This window comes from Schistocerca gregaria, chromosome 6 (assembly GCF_023897955.1).
Source record: "Schistocerca gregaria isolate iqSchGreg1 chromosome 6, iqSchGreg1.2, whole genome shotgun sequence".
NCBI classification, from domain to species: domain Eukaryota; kingdom Metazoa; phylum Arthropoda; class Insecta; order Orthoptera; family Acrididae; genus Schistocerca; species Schistocerca gregaria.
This window is the reverse complement of record NC_064925.1, coordinates 523,384,623-523,389,305: the sequence shown is the minus strand read 5'-3', so window position 1 is coordinate 523,389,305 and position 4,683 is coordinate 523,384,623.

Genomic DNA, 4,683 nt, shown 5'->3' with positions numbered 1-4,683 from the left:
AGGTAGGTTAGAAAATTTAAAAAGGGAAATGGATAGGTTAAAGTTAGGTATAGTAGGAATTAGTGAAGTTCGGTGGCAGGAGTAACACGACTTTTGGTCAGGCGAATACAGGGTTATAAATACAAAATCAAATAGGGGTAATGCAGGAGTAGGTTTAATAATGAATAAAAAAAATAGGAGTGCTGGTAAGCTACTACAAACAGCATAGTGAATGCATTATTGAGGCCAAGATCAATACGAAGCCCACACCTACTACAGTAATACAAGTTTATATGCCAACTAGCTATGCAGATGACGAAGAAATTGATGAAATGTATGATCAAATCAAAGAAATTATTCAGATAGTGAAGGGAGACGAAAATTTAATAGTCATGGGTGACTGGAATTCGGTAGTAGGAAAAGGGAGAGAAGGAAACATAGTAGGTGAATATGGATTGGGGCAAAGAAATGAAAGAGGAAGCCGCCTGGTAGAATTTTGCACAGAGCACAACTTAATCATAGCTAACACTTGGTTCAAGAATCATAAAAGAAGGCTGTATACATGGAAGAAGCCTGGAGATACTGACAGGTTTCAGACAGATTATATAATGGTAAGACAGAGATTTAGGAACCAGGTTTTAAATAGTAAGACTTTTCCAGGGGCAGATGTGGATTCTGACCACAATCTATTGGTTATGACCTGTAGATTAAAACTAAAGAAACTGCAAAAAAATGGGAATTTAAGAAGATGGGACCTGGATATACTGAAAGAACCAAAGGTTGTACAGAGTTTCAAGGAGAGCATAAGGGAACAATTGACAGGAATGGGGAAAAGAAATACAGTAGAAGAAGAATGGGTAGCTTTTAGATGAAGTAGTGAAGGCAGCAGAGGACCTAGTAGGTAAAAAGACGAGGGCTAGTAGAAATCCTTGGATAACAGAAGAAATACTGAATTTAATTGACGAAAGGAGAAAATATAAAAATGTAGCAAATGAAGCAGGCAAAAAGGAATACAGACGTCTCAAAAATGAGATCGACAGGAAGTGCAAAATGGCTAAGCAGGGATGGCTAGAGGACAAATGTAAGGATGTAGAGGCTTCTCTCACTAGGGGTAAGATAGATACTGCCTACATGAATATTAAAGAGACCTTTGGAGAAAAGAGAAACACTTGTATGAATATCAAGAGCTCAGATGGAAACCCAGTTCTAAGCAAAGAAGGGAAAGCAGAAAGGTGGAAGGAGTATATAGAGGGTCTATACAAGGGCGATGTACTTGAGGACAATATTATGGAAATGGAAGAGGATGTAGATGAAGATGAAATGGGAGATATGATACTGCGTGAAGAGTTTGACACAGCACTGAAAGACCTGAGTCGAAACAAGGCACCGGGAGTAGACAACATTCCATTAGAACTACTGACAGCCTCGGGAGAGCCAGTCCTAACAAAACTCTACCATCTGGTGAGCAAGATGTACGAGACAGGCAAAATACGCTCAGACTTCAAGAAGAATATAATAATTCCAATCCCAAAGTAAGCAGGTGTTGACAGATGTGAAAATTACCAAACTATCAGTTTAATAAGTCACGGCTGAAAAATACTAACACGAATTCTTTACAGACGAATGGAAAAACTGGTAGAATCCGACCTTGGGGAAGATCAGTTTGGATTCCGTAGAAATATTGGAACACGTGAGGCAATACTGACCCTACGAATTATCTTAGAAGCATTTGTAGACTTAGAGAAAGCTTTTGACAATGTTGACTGGAATACTCTCTTTCAAATTCTGAAGGTGGCAGGGGTAAAATACGGGGAGCGAAAGGCTATTTACAATTTGTACAGAAACCAGATGGCAGTTATAAGAGTCGAGGGACATGAAAGGGAAGCAATGGTTGGGAAGGGAGTGAGGCAGGGTTGCAGCCTCTCCCCGATGTTATTCAATCTGTATATTGAGCAAGCAGTGAAGGAAACAAAAGAAAAATTCGAAGTAGGTATTAAAATCCATGGAGAAGGAATAAAAACTTTTGAGGTTTGATGATGATATTGTAATTCTGTCAGAAAAAGCAGAGGACCTGGAAGAGCAATTGAATGGAATGGACGGTGTCTTGAAAGGCGGATATAAGATGAACATCAATAAAAGCATAACGAGGATAATGGAATGTAGTCTAATTAAGTCGGGTGATGCGGAGGGAGTTAGATTAGGAAATGAGACACTTAAAGTAGTAAAGGAGTTTTGCAATTTGGGGAGCAAAATAACTGATGGTGGTCGAAGTAGAGAGGATATAAAATGTAGACTGGCAATGGAAAGGAAAGCGTTTCTGAAGACGAGAAATTTGTTAACATCGAGTATAGATTTAAGTGTCAGGAAGTCTTTTCTGAAAGTAATTGTATGGAGTGTAGCCATGAATGGAAGTGAAACATGGACGATAAGTAGTTTGGACAACAAGAGAATAGAAGCTTTCGAAATGTGGTGCTACAGAAGATTAGATGGGTAGATCACATAACTAATGAGGAGGTATTGAATAGGATTGGGGAAGAGAGAAATTTGTGGCACAACTTGAATAGAAGAAGGGATCGGTTGGTAGGACATGTTCTGAGGCATCAAGGGATCACCAATTTAGTACTGGAGGGTAGTGTGGAGGGTAAAAATCATAGAGGGAGACCAAGAGATGAATACAGTAAGCAGATTCAGAAGGATGTAGGTTGCAGTAGGTACTGGGAGATGAATAAGCTTGCCCAGGATAGAGTAGCATGGAGAGCTGCATCAAACCAATCTCTGGACTGAAAGCCACAACAACAACAACAACAACAACAACAACAACAACTACTACTACTACTACTACTACAGAAATTAGTAATCTAACATACTTTGCATACTTTCACTCTCTGATGTCAGATGGAATAATATTTTGGGGTAACTCAACATTTAGACAAAAAGTATTCAACGCTCAAAAGAAAGTGGTTAGAATAATGTGTGGGATTCATAGTCATGCATCTTGTAGGCATCTTTTTAAAAGATTGGGAATTCTTGCAACAGGCTCACAGTACATTTACTCACTAATGAAAGTTGTTCTCAACAACATGGATCAGTTTAAAAACAACAGTGACATTCATGATTATAATACCAGAAAAAAGAAAGACTTACACTATCCTTTACTCAACCTATCTTTGGCACAGAAAGGAATAAAATACGCTGCTATAAAAATTTTCGTCAAATTAGAAAAAGAAATAAAATGTCTGACAAACAGCAGTAATAGCTCAAAAATAAATTGAAATCATATCTCCTTGACAACTCCTTCTATCCCATAGATGAATTCTCGAATAGGAATAAATAAATCTATAAATATAGTATATGCATTTTGTGTCATTTAAGGGCATGGGGTAAATAATAGAACTATTAATCTTTATCTCTGTAATATATACATTAAAAAATCTAGTTTCATACATGCATTTCTTGTGCACTTGACACGTTCTACATCATAATGGCTACTGTACTGTGTGATTGATCAATGGAACACGTAACCAACTAACTTCCATTGCTCCATTTTATTCCTCACACTTTACCCATTGCTTGTGTCATACTATGTCAAATAGTATCGGTGAAATCATGCAGCCTTGCTTAACTCCTGTTTTCACTGCTATTGGATCTGAAAGCAGACCTTAATGTTGAAACTGGCACATGTAGGTTTCATACATGCACTTGACAAGAACAATTATTTTCTTGAGAAGTTTGCTATGAGCTCCATATTTTTGTTCTAATTATACTGTCAAAGCCCATTTCAAAGTCTCCAAACAGCATGTAAAGCAGTGATTGATATTCCTATGAATGTTTGCTATTATTCTCAAGGTGTTTATCTGGTCAATGCAAGAGTGAGCTTCCCTGAATCCTGGTTGTTCTCTTCTTATTTTCTTGTCTACATATGCTTTTATCCTATTCAGGGTTGTTTGCTAGAGGATCTTGCTTGGGATTGACAGCAGGGTGATGCCTCTCCACTTATCACAAACTGATAGTTCTCCTTTCTTGGGGAGCTTGATGAGCATGCCTCTGTTCCATTCATCTGGTAGTTGTTCAGTCATCCATATGGCTGTATGGAGTGGATGCAAAATTTCTGCTATTATAGTGGCATTTACTTTGAGTAACTCTGTAGCGATATCGTCCCGGCCTGGATCTTTTGCATTTTTTATTTGTTGGGCTGCTTTAGTGACTCCTTCTTTGGATGGTGGTTCTACATGGATTGACATATCTTGTGGGAGTCCTTCCCCACTGAGTTACAGTGTCGTCTGTAGTTTCACGGTTCATAACATTCTCAAAATGTTGTTTCCGCCTCTACACTTGGTCTTACGAACGTGTGAGTAGTTTTCCTTGCTTGACCTTAATTGGCATATCACACCCACATTTCTTATTTGACAGTTTTCTTGTGATGTTATATGTTTTTGTGTTGTGGCCTTCAGTCCAGAGACTAGTTTGATGCAGCTCTCCATGCTACTCTATCCTGTGCAAGCTTCTTCATCTCTCAGTACCTACTGCAACCTACATCCTTCTGAATCTGCTTAGTGTATTCATCTCTTGGTCTCCCTCTATGATTTTTAACCTCCACACTGCCCTCCAATACTAAATTGGTGATCCATTGATGCCTCAGAATATGACTTACCAACTGGTCCCTTCTTCTAGTGAAGTTGTGCCACAAATTTCACTTCCCTCCAA